General features: G+C 51.2%; 4 non-coding genes across 4 annotated transcripts; all 4 read right to left on the bottom strand.

The window, feature by feature from the left end:
• Positions 1-215: 215 nt before the first annotated feature.
• LOC126984943 (U2 spliceosomal RNA) lies at positions 216-408 on the bottom strand. Its single transcript, XR_007738243.1, has one exon. It is a non-coding gene; the product is annotated as a U2 spliceosomal RNA (small nuclear RNA).
• An 8,207-nt stretch (positions 409-8,615) lies between these two features.
• LOC126984907 (U5 spliceosomal RNA) lies at positions 8,616-8,731 on the bottom strand. Its single transcript, XR_007738208.1, has one exon. It is a non-coding gene; the product is annotated as a U5 spliceosomal RNA (small nuclear RNA).
• A 3,101-nt stretch (positions 8,732-11,832) lies between these two features.
• LOC126984925 (U1 spliceosomal RNA) lies at positions 11,833-11,995 on the bottom strand. The gene has a single exon (XR_007738225.1). It is a non-coding gene; the product is annotated as a U1 spliceosomal RNA (small nuclear RNA).
• A 1,190-nt stretch (positions 11,996-13,185) lies between these two features.
• LOC126984949 (U2 spliceosomal RNA) lies at positions 13,186-13,378 on the bottom strand. Its single transcript, XR_007738249.1, has one exon. It is a non-coding gene; the product is annotated as a U2 spliceosomal RNA (small nuclear RNA).
• Between the last annotated feature and the right edge of the window lie 4,406 nt (positions 13,379-17,784).

Here is a 17,784-nt window from a genome sequence, read left to right as displayed (position 1 = left end):
CGCCGCTGTGGGTGTCAGGGTGCCACCCTAAAGTCTGGTCAACTCACACCACACGCTCCGCTCCCTGCAGAAGGGTGTGTTGAGGTGTGTGGTCAGCGTGGAAAAGGAGCTGTGTATCACTATCACCTCCAGGAGCCGTGACACGGCCATCTGTGATCTGTGTCCGCCACACCACGAGGGCGGCTGATATTTATATTGAGTTTATTCCTCCCCTGGGGGAGTGGACCGATCCCGGAGGTACTGCAATACCGGGCCGATCCGCGGCAAAGGTGGAGCAAGCCCCTAGCACTTCGCCATAGTCCAAAAATCAGATTAATATCGTAGATCCCACATGGGGATCGTATCAGATATTAAGCTGATAAGAACAGATACTACACTTTGATCTTAGCCAAAAGGCCGAGAAGCGATACCGCCCACCGTTTTTTTTTTTTCGTTTAAAGGTTTATTGTACAAAAGATATACAAATACATATACTACAATAAAAAAATATATATACATACATTTGTTATAAAAAGTGTACAAAGCGGGCATCAGCCCGCCGGTGTTTGCTTGGTCAGGTGTGCCTCATGTGGGTGTGGTGGCGGTGACGCATCTGTGTTCTTCGTCACTATGGGTGCGAGGAAGGGGTGACGGGTCATCGGGGTGGAGGTGCCGCCCTGAGCACCTCGAGCAGCAGGTCTGGTGGCGAGCGCTGGACCAGGAGGGCAGCCTTGACCTCCCGGCTGCTCAGCAGGCCGCCGGGTGCAGGCTGGGTGTCGGGCTCTGGGGCTGGCCTGAGTCGCGCGGTGGCCGGGCACGACAGCAGGTAGTGCACCAGCGGGCGGCGGCTGTGTCTGCCGCAGTGGGCACTCCTGCCCCTGAAACCGTCCTGGAGCTGCTCCCTGGTGCTGTAGCCCAGCCTGACACGCTGCAGCAGAACACCGTCTGCCCTGGGATGCTGCTGGGCGTCATCCAGGGGGTGGTAGCCGGTGGCGATGGAGTACCACGCCGCCTGCTTCTTCCAGCCTTCTAGCTCCCGGTGGCTCTGATGCGCCTGCCAGGATGCAACGTGCCTCGCCTCAGCCTTGGTCTGCTGCAGGCTGAGCGGCACTCGTCTGGTGATTGTGGGGCCCGCAGCGGCCCTCTTGGCGGCCTCGTCCGCAGCCTCGTTCCCGCGTACCCCCACGTGGCTGGGGATCCAGTGGAGCCTGACGCACTTTCCCTGCGCGGCGAGGCTCTGCAGGCTGCCAAGCACGGAAGTGACGAGGCCCACGTTGTCGGTGACGAGCGGACGCTGCAGGGCTTCCAGCCCCGCCCGGGAGTCTGTGTGTATGACGAAGGTCAGCTCCGGGCGGGCCTGGGCGTGCTCCAGGGCGAGGAGGGCGACCAGCTCCGTCTGGAGGGTAGAGCAGTGGCCTGCCGTCCTACACAAGAGCCTCGTCTCTCCGGTGATGGCAGCAGCGCCCGTTCTGCCGCTCACCGGGTCCACCGAGCCGTCCGTGTAGTAGACGGCGCTGCCTGGCTCGGTGACCTGCGCCATGGACATAAGGGCGCGCTGCCGCAGCTCCTGGGTGATGCAGAGGGCCTTGCTGGCATCGGCGTGGCGGTGAAGGAGCGATGGACGGTTCCCACGGGGCGGGGGTGGAAGGAGGAGCGGGGACATCGGCCTCCCGCCACCAGCCGAGTGTGCGGGTGAGTCCGTGGACGGCTGAGGTGGTGTGGATGAGCCACGTGTTGTTTCGGAGCACCTCCCTGCCTTGTGCCATGGCCGTCCGCAGTCTCCGCTGCGCCACGCCCTCCTTGTCTCGGAGGAGGATCCTGGCCACGCTGCAGGCGACGACGTACTCCACCCTGGAGGCGAGGGGCACCAGTCCGGCTTCGCTCTGCATCACGCACGCGCTGCACCATCTCGGCGCCCCCAGCATGACCCTCAGGGCGGAGTTCTGTGCGACCTCGAGTTTCTTTTGTTGGCTGTAGGAGAGGGAGACGAGGACAGGGGCGCAGTAGTCCACCAGGGGCCGTACTGCCTGCACATAGAAGAGGCGCAGGACGGAGAATGTGGCTCCCGCACCAGGCCTCGTCATCGCCCTCATGACGTTGAGCCTGGCGCGGAGTCTCTCACCCACGTAGCTGGCTTGGGTGGTGAAGGACAGTCGTGAGTCCAGCCACACTCCGAGGTACAGGTACCTGTTGACCCACTCTAACCCTATGCCCTGGGCCTGCAGTTGACCGGCTGGAGTGGCCCATCTAAAGACGGCTCCGTCGGCCGCCAGAGACCTGTCACCAACAAGCACGCCCTTTACGCCCCAGAAGCGGCAAACACAGGCTTGCACCTCCTACACTAAGATCGCAGCTCAAACAAGAATTTATCGGGAATCTACCCATTACTCGAGAACTACATAGCACAATCAATAGGTAAATAATATACATGTTTGTGAGTAATACCCACTTAAATCATGACGAAAAATGAAGAAAACTTTTTAGTTGAGAATACCATTAAGTTATTTATTAAACAGAAAACTTTTGAAAGAGTAACTGAACATTTAGGGGGATTCAATCGATCGATCGACGATGGTGTAATAAAGCAGGAGTAATTAATTTGGTAAGTCACATTGTAGTTCTGAAATCTACGTAAATGTTATCTGTTCTCAGACGAATATGAACAATTTTAATCTCTGGCAACACTAACCCCCTCCCCCCCTCTCCCTCTAGCCATGTGATATGACTGCCGTCCCTCTTCTATTTACAAGAATCCATCTTAGATCACTGATCTGGCTGGAGAACCCGCGTTCTATTCACCATCGAGATCTGGATCCTCGTGATCTGGGTTGATATCCTAGTTATATACATAAATGCTCATCATTTGCTTTTATAATAAAATAAATAAACTTGGGTGGGATAGATCTCGACAAGCAGTCGACGAAAGACACGGTACTGTGTCGAAATTCATGTATGTATTCAGGATGGGATGTCTCACGGTACCCAGATGTCTCATATGACACCACACCGGGCCAGTGATCTATATAGAGAGCTGATCAGTGTTCTAAATAGAAGACGCTTAATTAGCTTGTCGACAGAGCAAAGTAATCATTCAGTACTCGGTTTTGAAGAGTAATCAAACCCGAAGTACTCGATTTGCAGGAAGTACTCGGTTCCCCCTTCCCTACCACAGACTATTTAGTATTTGACTGCAGACTATTTGAAACTGGGAAGGATATCACAAATTATTAGACTTTGGATCCTAGTACACTAAATCTCTACAAAAAGACTATCTAATTAATACGAGGCTATACAAGGGATACAATTTACAGTCTGGCATCTTCCAATTGTGTGTTGAAGAATTAAACCTCACACGGACAGGGTTATTGACATTGTTTTATATCCTATTGATAAATAGGATATATAAATAAAAAAAAAGTAAAATCCATAAAGACCTTCCAAAAAAAATATAAATAACATCAGTTTTTTTCTTCATCTTATTTGCTTGTGTTCTAGTTTTTGCTTTGACACACCTGACACATCATCACACAACCACCACGCTACGACACGGTTTAACCAAGCCAAACCAAACTCGGATACTCCACATAACACCCAGCCATATCACACAGACGCACCACAAATTACACTTAAAATTAAGGCCATCTTACTGTCTTACATCGTGACTATACATCGCCGCTATAGTAAATCGTTTCGCACAACACATCTTCGTACACATGAAAAACTAGTGTTTTCTATTTCATCAACCTTTCCATTAAGAATAAGTCAGAGCTAAATCTTATACTTGCCAATGCCACACAGTTTGCGATAATCATGTAACTAAAATCGACACAGCATTCCGAAATTAATATATCAGTAAAGACAATAGCCACAAAGGGACCAACCTGCCAAAATTAAAGCAGCAACACCATGCAATCTCCAGTCAAGTGGTGCGTGCCCGACCACACCTCGCACCTCTCTCCCCGTCCAGTACGCGTACAGTACATGTCGGTGTGCGGCCAGGCCTCTAACCCTAGCGACCCATGGGGAGAGCATATCCCCTGACAGACCCTTGGCGTACCCCCAGGGGTACGTGTACCCCAAGTCGAAAACCCCTGGTCTAAATGATAACACACACACACAGGGAACACTATTTTTCTTTTCTCTGACTCACAACTATAATTTGTACTAAATATCTATTAGGGTAACTACTAACCACACCAGGGTGCCCCGCTAAGCACAACAATTAAACAGTGTGATCCTCTCACTCACGACAAAGAGAAACTGAGGAACTGCGGAGTGCTGAGTGACGGATAGTCAAGCCTCACCCATTCGTTTCCTGTACAAGTTAACAACCAGTATCAAGAGCACCTACACAAGTGTCTATCCTTTAGATCAGGGGTGCTCAACCAAGGCTCAACCTACTGTTTGAGGGCCGCATGCGACCCTCAATAAAGTTTAATGCGGCCCTCGGCAAGTAACCAAAAAATAACCTACTTATCACTATCATAATACGTATACTATTAGTTCATTTAATTTTAATGATACGCAGCAGTAGAAACTATATTATAATTGATATTAATGAATATCCTATTATATGTGAACTTTATAATGTTAAAGTATTATAATGATAAAAAGGCTATTGCTCATCTGGCAGCCTGAATGCTGGCTAGCCTCACTGATTTTGTTAATGATAGGGTTGCCACTTCAAAATTGCCAAATTCCCATAGATGGGCTCCATTTCTCCCACAGATTTCCCACGTCATGAAAACAATTCCAACAAAAAAATCCACAAATTTAATTAAGGATAGAGAAAGTTTAACATGTTACTTTACACATTATTTAGGTAGCATATATCAGTACATGTACATTAAGGGGCCTATAGCTTGCATAAACATAAATAAACAGGTAATGTTGATTAATTTACCCACAGTTAAGGGGCCTATAGCTTGGATAAACATAAATAAACAGATAATGTTGATTAATTTACCCACAGTTAAGGGGCCTATAGCTTGCATAAACATAAACAGATAATGTTGATTAATTTACCCACAGCTGTGATATATTCAATGTAAGCCTATCTGTTACATTGTTACTTTCATCATATGTTTACCTCACTATTCCTACTAATCTATCAGCCATTCATCTTCTTCCACTTCCTTCCAACCAGCATCTTTGGCATCACCCAACACCCCCACCCCGCGCCCCCCCAACACCCCATCCATCCCTCACCACCACTCTCTCTCTCTCTCTCTCTCTCTCTCTCTCTCTCTCTCTCTCTCTCTCTGTATAATAATTATGATATTATGCATTATTTAACATTTTTGTAAAATTCCCATAAATTTACCAACATTTCCACAAAATTCCCACAAAATTTTAGTTCCCACGACACCTTCCATGTAGCCCTGTTTCTCCCACAGATTTGTGGGAAAATCCCAAAGTGGCAACCCTGGTTGATGAGTCCAGCGTTGCCACTCCTTGGCATTTTTTTACTAGATCTTGGCTTTTGGGCTGGGACCTTCGGCCGTAGTATTAATCTTCCCCATTCCCTTTCCGTCCCCATCCCCATACGCGGGTCTGGGGTATGTGTAAACCGCCCCATCCCCTCCCCGTCCCCGGCGGGCCAGACAAGACCAACCCGCAGGTCATAATAATGTTGGCAGCACTTTCAAACTAATAATTACAGAAAACGAGATAAATAATGCATTTTTCACACACCATTGTATTCATATACATTATATATCATAAAACAAAACAATAGGGTAATTGATCTACATGTAAATAACAGGTAACGCGGGTAAGTTATGAGACAGGTTGGTATCCATGAATGGTCACACACCCGGCCAGCCATGGGGCAGCCACATAGGGGTTGTCAGGTCGTGTCATTGGTGGCATTTTTGTCTAAAATCAATGGTCACCAAGAAATGCCCTTTTTTAAAGTATATATGTTAAGTATTCCCATAATAATGCCATATTTAGTCATCTATCTGCCGTCTTTTGCCATTTTTGGGGCAATTATAAAGGAATCTTCAGGAATAACTGTATGTTTACAATCAAATGGAAACACAAGAGTCTTTACAAACTAAAAGAAATATATTAACTTCAGCAAAGTTTGCGATACAATATCAGTCATAGAAATATTCTGATACTTTTCAATATATTTTCTTCTATAACAACAAACAGAACACTATTTATTCATGAAATATACGAAGGGGAACCTAAAGATGTCCTGCCTCGCACCCCGCGGAGTCAACACTTTTTCCACCCCATCCGCTCTCCCTCCAGGTAGTGTTAATCAACCCCAACCGCCCGGGGACGCTTAAACTGCGGGTCACAGCAAGGCCTTGGTCACAGCCAAGGAAAAGGGATGGGATGGGAACGGGAATGGGGGATTAATACTACGGCCCCTTGGCTTTTTCCCCTTGAAAACAGGCGAATATAGGCTTTTTTTTTAAAATTCCCTCCTGCTTGGCTATTCCCTTCGCTCATGTCCCTGCCCTCTCATCCTCTCGATCAGTCTGGTCTCTGGCTTCGTACCCCTCTCCTGCTCAACCACTCCCTTCCGGGCCTTTCCCACCATTACCCATCCACTCTTACAGCCCTCTCCCCTTACCCGTCGTCTACCACACCACCTCCCCTGGACCCCTACCCAATACAGTTCCCCCAACCTCCCTGCACACGGGTATAGTTTCGACTCCACAGCGATAGGCAGGTCTGAGTGTGAAAGGGATTTGGGAGCGTTAGTGAACTCTGACCTAAAACTAAGGAAGCAATGTATTAGTGCGAGGAGTAGGGCTAACAGGGTATTAGGCTTTATTAACAGGACGGTAACCAACAGGAGTGCAGAGGTCATCCTCAGACTCTATTTAGCGTTAGCTAGGCCACACTTAGATTATGCTGACCAGTTTTGGTGCCCACACTACAGAATGGACATCAGCTTGCTAGAATCAGTTCAGAGGAGGATGACCAAGATGATGCAGGGGCTGAGGAACCTCCCATATCAAAACAGGCTGAAACATCTAAACTTACATTCACTAGAAAGACGAAGAGTGCGGGGAGATCTGGTAGAAGTATTCAAATGGGTCAAGGGTTACAACAAAGGCGATATAAGTAAAGTACTGAGAATTAGCCAGCAGGATAGAACTCGCAGTAATGGATTTAAATTAGAAAAGTATAGATTTAGGAGAGATATAGGCAAGAATTGGTTTAGTAATAGGGTGGTGGGGGAATGGAATAGACTCACACCGGCGCCCGCCAGCTACCGCCAAATCTGCCGAGACGGGAGGCATCCAACATCCGCCGCCTCCGTCTCGGCTACAAATGTGCGTCGGTCCTTCACCCGGATGACCCTGCCCCTGTCGTGTGCCCGTACTGCGAGGAGGAGGTCCTCCAGCCGCTCCTCCACTACCTCCTCGAGTGCGGTGCGACGCGCAACCTGCTTCCAAACCGGGAGGGGCTCTCAGCGCCAGCCTTGGTGGGGGCCCTGGACGACAGGGCGCTTACTGCCCTAGTGCGGGCATATGAGCCGCCCAGGTAGGCTCTCTGTTCTGTATATGTGGGCGTGTTAGAGTGCGTGTATGTATGTGTGGGTGTTTGTGTGTGAGTATGTGCGTGATTGGTTTTTAAGTCAGCTACAGGACGCCTGGTGCGCCTGTGCCCCAACCCACTTAGTGGGAAGGGGTGTTAACTATCTATATATGTGCGTACATCGGCGTGTGTGTGCGCGTGTGTATGTATTTATGTACATGCACACGTGCGCGCGGCGTGCCGTGTATGCACATATATAGCCCCAGCCATGACTGCGACGGGCCGTCGTAGTCGACAAAGGCCCGTTCCCCTTCTTAGGGGTTAATCTTAAAGGAAGGAAGGAATAGACTCAGCAATCACATAGTGCAGGGACGATAGCTTGTTTTAAGAGTAGACTGGAAAGCTACATGGACGAGGACGACAGGTGGCAGTGAGGTGTGGGTGCAGTAAGGTGACAGGGTACTGGTGCGTGCATAGTACCGCCTGTAAAACGAGGATCAAGCCTCTACCGGTAACCCCTGAAACTACACCTCACCCATCGTGAGTAGTGGGGGGGATTCTGGAGCAGCCCTGTGTAGGCCACCCGGCCTCTTGCAGTTTCCCCATGTTCTTATGTTCACACCGCAGCCGCTCCACGTTTCCCCTCTCCCTGCCCAACAGCAAAATGTTGTCGCTCGTATATAGGTCTTCACTTTATTGTAGCTTATAATAGCCCATTTCCCCATGACCTGCAATTTATGTGAAAAGTGTTTTGATTACGACCGTATCAGGCAAGTTACAATATGTACACAACATAATCAGTGTTATGTGTAAAATATATCAATTACTATGCGTATTCACATTGCAGGCAATATAAGGCCCTTATCACACGTTGCCCATCTAATGTGGCCCTGCCACCCAAAAAGGTTGAGCACCACTGCTTTAGATAACACTTCAAACCTTTTATTTTACCCTTGGCTACTTTTCAATTGTTTATTTAAATTGATTTACATATAAATACGAAGAATAAACAAAAAATAATAAAACCTCAAAAATTACCCCCCCCCAAAAAAAAAAAGTGGGTTGGGTGAAAAAAGGTTTTTTTCCAACCCTGCACACGGAGGATAATTCGTATATAATCATGGCGTAATATTAGGCCCACTAGGTGGGCCAAGAAAAAATTATGTAAGACTCATTGAGTTGTTCCCCTCCACGGAAATCTTTAGTAAAAGGCGAAAGATTTATGCGTTTTGAAGGGAAACCAGAGTTGCCACAACGCAGCAGAATCTCCGCCAAACTGTCTCGCGCTGAACACCAACAGCCGGGTCACATCCGAGCTAGAAGGCCGCGGCGCCTACTGCACATGCTGGCCTGTTGTCCAGGGGCGCCCTGTCCCCTTGGCAGGCTGCTGCTTCACGCGGGGCATAGTGGCACTGTTTACTGTTGGACGTCATTTCCCGACACACTGACGGAAGCGGCTAATTCGTCATCAAGACAACAGGCGCGCCCTTCATGCCCGCAAACCCGCCGCCACTCCAGCCACCCGCTGCTATACACAACTACGGTCTCAACATGCAGGCCATACTTCGGGTGGAGGGTTTTATTGTTGTTGTTTCATTAGTAGTTATCTATTATAAGACGGTCTATCAGAAAAAAAAATAATAATAATACACGAGACTGGGGGTTCCAGAGAAAATTAGACACTCGTAGTATCAATACCATATAATTAAATCTGGATCTGGATCTGGATAATAATGCGCAGCTAGGGCACCTGTATGGTGCATAACACGCATATTTGTTGGCTGTTGGGGGGACGGGGGAGCCGAGTGTGCAGGGGAGGGAAGTGAATCAAGTGTAATTGTTAGTGTTGGTGTGTTGTGGTGACAAGTGAGTATGTATTTGTTTTTTGAATGAGTCTATTGTATCGCAGTCTAAAATCTGTTGGGGGAGGCTGTTCCAGTCACGTATGGTGCGTGGAAAGTATGAGTGCTTGTATGCGTCAGTGTTAGTGTGATATGTTTGGTATTTATGGATGTGTGTGTTACGAGTACGTTGACTGTTTGCGTTGTGTAGGTATGTGTGTGGGTCAATGTCAATGTGAGTGTTTGTGATCTTGTACATAAGTGTAAGTCTGTGTGCTTGTCTGCGTATGTGAAGAGGGTCCATGTTTATTTGTTGTTTGATCCGTGTTGTGATTCCAGGCGTTCGAGTGTAAATGTCTGTAATGAACGACCGCCTTGGTGTTGATTTGTTCTAACCTATCAATGTTTCTGTGTGTGTAAGGATCCCACACCGTGGAGCAGTATTCCAGTGTTGTACTCACAAGTGTGTCATAAGCTATGGGTTTAATGTCAGGTGTGCAGTTATGTAAATTTCTCCTCAGGAACCCCAGTGTTCTGTTGGCTGTGCCACTGATATGGTCTATGTGGGTGTTGAAAATCACAACTACATCCTGAAGCTCATCCCCCAAAATGATATAAGCGCTCCGTGAAACTACTGAACTTCGTGTAGCAAAACATGCCGGTTGAATCCAAGAAGCCGTAAAAAGGAAAACGATATTGATTGCCATAATGAGATGATTGACATAATGAGAGACTGTTGGTGGAGACTGTCGCGAGGCAAATTCAATTTGTGCGTGCGCTCATCGACATGATTGTACATGTACTATGTAAGATGAAAAAAAATAATAATAATAATAATAATAATAAGTGTGTGTGTTAAACTTTCTGAAATTGTCTTTGGCGAACCATTTCAATAGTAATTCTCTATTTCTTCCTTTCTTACTCTCTTCCTGTCTTCCTCTCTTTATTTCTTCTTTCCTTTCTCTTTCTCCTTTTTCTCTTTCAATCTTCTTCTCTTTCTCCTTCATTCGTGTTTCTTTTTCTTTCTTTTTTCTTCCTCTTTTTTTTCTTTTTATCTTTCTTTCTTTCTCTTTACTTTCTTTGTTTCTTTCTCCCTTTTCTCTTTCTTTCATTCTTCTTCCTTCTTTCTCCCTTTCATTCTTCTTCTATCTTTCAACCTTTTCTCTCTTTCATTTTTACTTTTTCTTCCTTTCTCTTTTTTTCTTCTCTATTTCTCCTTTATTTATTCATTTATCTTTCATTTTTTCTTTATCTTTCTTTCTCTCTTTATTTTGCTTTCATTATTTCCGTTTTCTTCCTTTCTTTCTCGCATTCTTCTTCTCTTTTTCTTTTTCTCTTTCTCATTCCTTCTCTCATTGTTTGTTTCTTTCTCTTTATATCATTCTTGACATCCCTTTTCTTTCTCTTTCATTCTTCTTCTCTTTATTTCCTTATTTCTTGCTTTTTCCCTTTCACTTTCTCCTTTCTTTCTTCCTTACATTCTTCACATACCCAGGATATTTTGAGGAGGGAGGGAGGAGAGGAGGATGGGGATAGATGGGGGAGGAGGAAGAGGAGGAGTGGAGATCATTATGGAAAGGAACGCGCTCTCTCTCCCGCCATTCTGCCAAATCAACCTTCGTACATGCGTCTCTCTCTTAATTCCCATCCATGTGCTATTTGAAAGTGATATTTTATATATTCTGTATATAGTAAAGGAAGCTACATAGTACAATGAGTGTCGATGTTAAGGATTATAACAACGATTTGTATAAATTCTAACATGTGGCAGAGAATTTTTCCCATGTTGCCACGTTGTGGTGGCTGTGAGACATCGACTCAGTGACTTCAATAAGCGCGACGATGCTGTTGGAACTATAGTCTGTTCAGGGCATGAAGTCGGTTCAGGGTGGAGCTGGTATCGTCGTTTACCTCTTGCCATGCTGCCAAATCAGCCTTCGTACATGCATCTCTCTGTTATTTCCCATCCATGTGCTATTTGAAAGCGATATTTTATATATTCTGTATATAGTTAAGGAAGCTACATAGTACAATGAGTGTCGATGTTTAGGATTATAACAAGGATTTGTATAAATTCTATGACATGTGGCAGCGATTTTTTCCCATGTTGCCACGTTGTGGTGGTGCTAGTGGTGGTGGTCGGTGTGTCCCCCTAGATCCCTCCCCTGGGTCGAGAGGGAGAGAGAGAGAGATAAACAGGTGGGTTGTGGGTGGGTAGGCCGGAGAGAGTGCTAATCTGATAATTGGCGGTCGAACTGGCAGCGCCGCACTCATGGGAATTCTGGAATCTGCCACACCTTGAACCGACTTCATGCTCCGAACAGACTATAGACAAGGGGATAAGAATAAATTTACTACTACTACCCCAACTTCACCCTGCTTTCTGACATGGTGGCATGATACATCAGTAGGTTCAGGCGAATTTATCCTATTATCTCCTGGAGATGCTGAGTAGACTGCATCTGCCCGCCGACCTATGCTTCCATACAACGTATCATCATGGGGTTATTAGGGGGATGCGCGAACGCAATCCCCCGCTATCAAAAATATCGCACTCGAGTTAACCACATTTGGGTTAATCGCAGGGGTCAGCACCGCCGGAGTGCAATGGCGGGCCTCGCCCTGGGAAAACCGCCTTTATGATCACGGTATCTCCTGTGCCAGGTAAGTATGCTTTCCGCAGCAACCCCGCCACCCACATCACCACAGGCTCCACACGCGCGCTCCACAAACTCTTTCTTATGAACAAGTACATTATTTTTTAATCACTAAGCTGCACGCTACTATCCTCCGAATAATAGCAAAATTCAGATTTTTATAACTTTCGCAAACATTAAAAACCTCTGCAAGTGAGTACATGAATTAATAATGTAAAAAGAGTTCCATGGGCCAAGTGAGGCCCGCTGCCTGCCTGCACGCCCTCTACCGCCAGAACAAACCAAAACAAGTTTATCATCCCGACATTTATTTCGCGTCTCAAACAAGATTCCCGATAATATACTCCTTAAACGACCATCAAGTGAAACTGTTAATTGGAAAATCATATATATGAGTCTAAATCTACCATAGGCGAACTTTACTCGTGATGAAAAATAACAAAGCATTTACTTAAGAATACCATGAAGTTCATGACAGGACAGAAAACCTTTGAGGAGAGACTTAACTACTGGTAAATATTTACAAAGGAACTTAACTGCTGATAAAGAAGAGATCATATTTGAACATTTGAGCTAAATGTAGTGTGATGGGAGTCAGTGTGAACACCGAAATCATTCTTGTATCCAGTATGAGTGAAACATACGGAGGAATCACCACTCGAAAAAGGAAAAGCCCTTTTTCTTTTTTTATGCACTGTTTGTTGGTTGGTGTAACAAGTTCGCAGACTGGCATCGCAGCGTCGGACTCACAAAGTTGCCACTGGCCAGCGTGGACGGTGACTGATAGTCCAGATTGATACATGCTTATTGTAAATTTTTTCTCTACCATCCTAGCTATTGCCCACAGGATATAAAGAGTGCAGTGGTGAGGCGTCTTTCGGAGTCATGAAAGTATTTTTCATCAATCAATGAAAAGTATTCATGAATACTTTTGAAGAGTAATCAAAATCGAATTACTCGGTTTGCAGAAAGTATACTCGGTTCCCCCATCCCTACTAGTCATATCACACAACACGCTATGCTCCCTGCAGAAGACTGTGTTGCGGCATGTGGTCAGTGTGGAGAAGGAGCGGTCTGCATCACCTCCAGGAGCCGTGACGGAGCCTTCAGAGCCCGTCAGAGCACGATGGCGGCCGATACCCAAGAACACTGCCTCACTGCCTTAGACAGTATAGCAACTATCATGAGAGTTTATTCCTCCCCTGGTGGAGTGGACCGATCCCGGAGGTACTGCAAAACCGGGCCGATCCGCGGCAAAGGTGGAGCAAGCCCCTAGCACTTCGCCATAGTCCAAAAATCAGATTAATATCGTAGATCCCACATGGGGATCGTATCAGATATTAAGCTGATAAGAACAGATACAACACTTTGATCTTAGCCAAAAGGCCGAGAAGCGACCTTCCTTCCTTCCTTTAAGATTAACCCCTAAGAAGGGGAACGGGCCTTTGTCGACTACGACGGCCCGTCGCAGTCATGGCTGGGGCTATATATGTGCATACACGGCACGCCGCGCGCACGTGTGCATGTACATAAAGACATACACACGCGCACACACACGCCGATGTACGCACATATATAGATAGTTAACACCCCTTCCCACTAAGTGGGTTGGGGCACAGGCGCACCAGGCGTCCTGTAGCTGACTTAAAAAACCAATCACGCACATACTCACACTCAAACACCCACACATACATACACGCACTCTAACACGCCCACATATACAGAACAGAGAGCCTACCTGGGCGGCTCATATGCCCGCACTAGGGCAGTAAGCGCCCTGTCGTCCAGGGCCCCCACCAAGGCTGGCGCTGAGAGCCCCTCCCGGTTTGGAAGCAGGTTGCGCGTCGCACCGCACTCGAGGAGGTAGTGGAGGAGCGGCTGGAGGACCTCCTCCTCGCAGTACGGGCACACGACAGGGACAGGGTCATCCGGGTGAAGGACCGACGCACATTTGTAGCCGAGACGGAGGCGGCGGATGTTGGATGCCTCCTGTCTCGGCAGATTTGGCGGTAGCTGGCGGGCGCCGGTGTTAGTGGCCGCCGAGTACCAAAACGCGGACGGCGAGCCCGCAGCCAGGGCCTCCTCCAGCTCCCTGACGACCCCAGTAGCAGATCGTGCGGCCATGGCCCTCTTCACTTGGGCAAGGCTAACCACAACAGGCCGCGTGACAGCAGGCAGGAGCGTTGCCTCAGCAGCAGCGCCGTCCGCCGCCTCGTTGCCTGCCACGCCCGAGTGGCTGGGCAACCAGTTAACTTTTACAGGGCGCCCCGCTCCTCTCAACTCTGCCAGCCTCGCAAGGATGGAGGTGAGGAGAGACACGTTGTCGCGCGGGGGGTCCTGTAGCAGAGAGCGGATGGCAGGACTGAATCGCAGTGGATCAAGACAGGGCCCCGACCCCTTCCACTGCATGATCCAGCGCCCGCCAATGGCTGCCAGCTCAGCCTGGGTGGAGGAACAACCGTCTGGCAGACGAAAACAGCAGTGACCCCACCGCACACAAAAGCAGCGCCGACAGCCCCGTCTGGTGGTTGACGGAGCCGTCCGTGAAGTACACGGAGGCTCCAGGGTGCGCTGCTTCCCGCTCTCTGCTGTCTGCCTCCCTGGCCAACTCCAGAGGGGTGAGGAGGGCCTTCCTTTTGGCGAGCGCCCGTATGGTGGCTGTTAAGGCAGGCGGCTCCCACGGGGGGCGGGCAACGTAGGTGGGGTGGGGGGCGTCCACAGCCGTCACAAGGGCGTGGGGGAGTCCGCTATTGCGAATCGTGGCCGCCGCCACAGTCGCCCACGTTCTCTTGCGGAACAGGAGAGGGTCCTGCAGGAGGGCCTGCCCGACGGAGGCACGGAGCTGCTCCGCCCCCATGCATCTGAGCAGCGCCGCCAGATGCCCCACTGAGAGTTGGGTGACTCTCGCGGCGACGCTGCACACGCGTGCCTCCGCCCGGAGGCACACGCATTTCGTCCACATGGGGGCGCCAATGATGACGCGGAGGGCGGCGTTCTGAGCTGTCTCCAGCGGCCTAAGCGCCGCCGGACCCACCGTCAGCAGGCACGGCGTCCCGTAATCAATACAGGACCGAACGCCCTGGATGTAGAAAGTCCGCAGGACCCTGTCCCCAGACCCACCCGCTGTTCTGGCAAGGGCCCTCATCACATTAGTGCGCCGCCGCACCTCGTCCCGCACACGGGCGATGTGCGGGCCAAAGGACAGGCTGGAGTCAACAGTGACCCCGAGGTACTTGTAAGTGTGCACCCACGGCACGGGCGTACCCTCGAGGTCGAAGGGCTCAGGAAGGTGGCCGTGGCGGAAGGCCATGGCCTTTGTCTTAGTCCTGTTGACGACCAGCCCTAGGGCGGCGCACGTCTGAGTCAGCCGGCGGAGGAGCTGGCGGGCGCAGGCCACCTGGTTGGGGCCCCACACCACCAAGGCCACATCGTCCGCATACGATAGGACTCTTGCGGTTCCGCTCGTCGGAAGGGCCGCCAACTTCTCGACGAGCAGATTGAACAGCACGGGGCTCAGGACGCCACCCTGAGGCGTGCCGTTCTCAAAAGTCTCTATCGCGGACGTATGGCCCTGAAATCGGACGGCCGCTCTCCGTCCCTCCAGATAATGGCCCACCCACGCCAGCAGGCGGCCACGGACGCCCCGTTCAGCGAGAATGGAGAGCATGGCTGGGGCTGAGGCGAGCTCAAAAGCTTTCTCGAGGTCGAGAAATACCACCACCGCCCGTCTCCCCAAGACACCAGAGAGGAGGGTGGAGATGCAGTCCCTGGTGCCCCTGCCCCGGCGGAAGGCAAAGAGGTGGTGATGGAGGGGGCCCATCGCCCACTGAAGGCGCGGAAGCAGGACTCGCTCCATACACTTGCCGAGGCAGCTTAGGAGGGAGATCGGGCGATGTTGGAGCCCGTCTCCACTCTTGGGGATGGGAACGATGGTGGCCAGCTTCCAGGAGGCTGACAGTGCTCCGAGCTCGAAGGACCTGTTAAAGAGTCCCAGAACCTCCGCCAGCATGTCCGGGACAGCGTTCGCCAGGAAGGAGTAGGGGATCCTGTCGACTCCGGTGGCGGTGTCCTTCCTGGGGATGGCCCGCTCCAGCTCCCAGAGCTCTATAGGCGCGTCAGTGACATGCGCCTGTAGGCAGGACTCCCTGAATGCGGCTACTCTCCCGGGGTTCGCCTCCCTCAGCAGGTCGCGAGTGTGGGCCGGAAGCCGGGCGGAAGCAGCACGGGAGGAGAAGGTGGCAACGAGCCGCTCCGCCTCGGCCTGGGGCTGTGGGTGTAGAGCTGGGCGCGCAACGGCACCCCTGGCGACGGCCCTCAGCTTCCGCCAGAGGACTGCAGCGGACGTACAGCCGTCAAGTCCCTCGCACCACGCCAGCCAGTGCTCCTCCTGCACCCGGTCGGCGGTTTCCCTGGCGCGACGGACAGCAGCGCGCAGCAAGCCTCGCGTCGCCTCCGTGTTGACTCTCCTGTTAAGCTTACGGGCCTGGTTGACTCGGTGGTTCGCCTCCCTCACCTCCTCGGTATAGTACCACCTGTCACGGTGGACCACCGCCACAGGCCGGAGGAGGGGGATCGCCTCATCAGCAGCTGCTGTGAAGGCGTCAACCAGGCGCGCGTCCGCCGCCTCGAGGTCGCCGGGTCGGATGGTGGCGGCCAGACGACGGGCGACGGCCCCGCGGAACCGAGGCCAGTCAGCCCGGCGCAGGTTCCAGCGAGGAGGCCGCTGTGGTAACACAGGCGGCGGGACAGGGAGTGCAACAACGGAGGCGAAATGGTCGCTCGCGAGGTGAGGGTGGAGGGTCCACGTCGCGTCGACTGCAAGTGGCTGCGACACAAAGCTGAGGTCCAGGACGCCACCAGCCATGTGCGTGGGCACCCCGGTGTTGAGGAGCGCAACCCCAGGAACGTCCTCCAAGGCCGAGGCAAGGTGGCGCCCTGCGCGGTTCCTCCCCCTACTCCCCCACCTTTCATGGTGGGCGTTGAAGTCACCCCCGATGAAGGTGGGTTCGTCATTAGCCAGGGAGAGGAGTTCAGTGTAGTCGGGCTCGGCCCGCGGCCCACTGTACACGCAGTAGAACGCGACACACGCGCTCGGCAAGGTCACCTTGACTGCCAATACCTCCACACCGGCACCGCACAGCACGGGCGATGCACTCGAGAACAGGGAAGTACATCCCTGACCAAGATACAACACCCACGCGCCGCACCGGCGACGGCAGGGAGGTAAAAGGCCCTGTAGCCCTTGAAGGGCACCGACTGGCCCTCCCGAAGGAGCGTCTCCTGTAATAGGATGACGTCAAAGCCGTCGGTGCCGATCGCAGCTCGCAGGAGGTTAACCTTGCCGCGCACGCCGCACACGTTCCACTGCAGAACACTTAGCGGTCGGTCGCCGAGGAGGTCCCCGGGGCGATCACAGGGGCCGCCGAGCGAGGCCGGCCCCGGCGCTTCGGGGTCACAATGCCTTTGGGCTGCGGGATACGGGAGCGGGTCGGAGCCGCCTGCACTGGGATGTGTGAGCGGGGCTTGGCTGTCTGGGACGCCTGCGCTGGCTGGGCCACCGAGACGGCAGGTGCCACTGCTGCCCGGGAGGGCGCGTCGACCTCCATGCGGGCCTCCGCCGCGGGAGGTGGAGCGTCCCCGCGGACAGGGGCCTGCACAGCTGGAGGCGCAGCAACTGGAGTTTGCAGCGGGGTGGCGGGAGACGCGACCGGACTGTCGATGGTGGGGAAACACTCCTCCACCGTCGCCTTCGCGATGACTCGCAGCGCCGCCTCGTCCGGTGTTAGCTTTAGGAGGCCGGTTAG

This window comes from Eriocheir sinensis, chromosome 57, assembly GCF_024679095.1.
Source record: "Eriocheir sinensis breed Jianghai 21 chromosome 57, ASM2467909v1, whole genome shotgun sequence".
In the NCBI taxonomy this organism is placed as follows: Eukaryota; Metazoa; Arthropoda; class Malacostraca; order Decapoda; family Varunidae; genus Eriocheir; species Eriocheir sinensis.
This window is presented reverse-complemented; position numbering and strand designations above follow the sequence as displayed.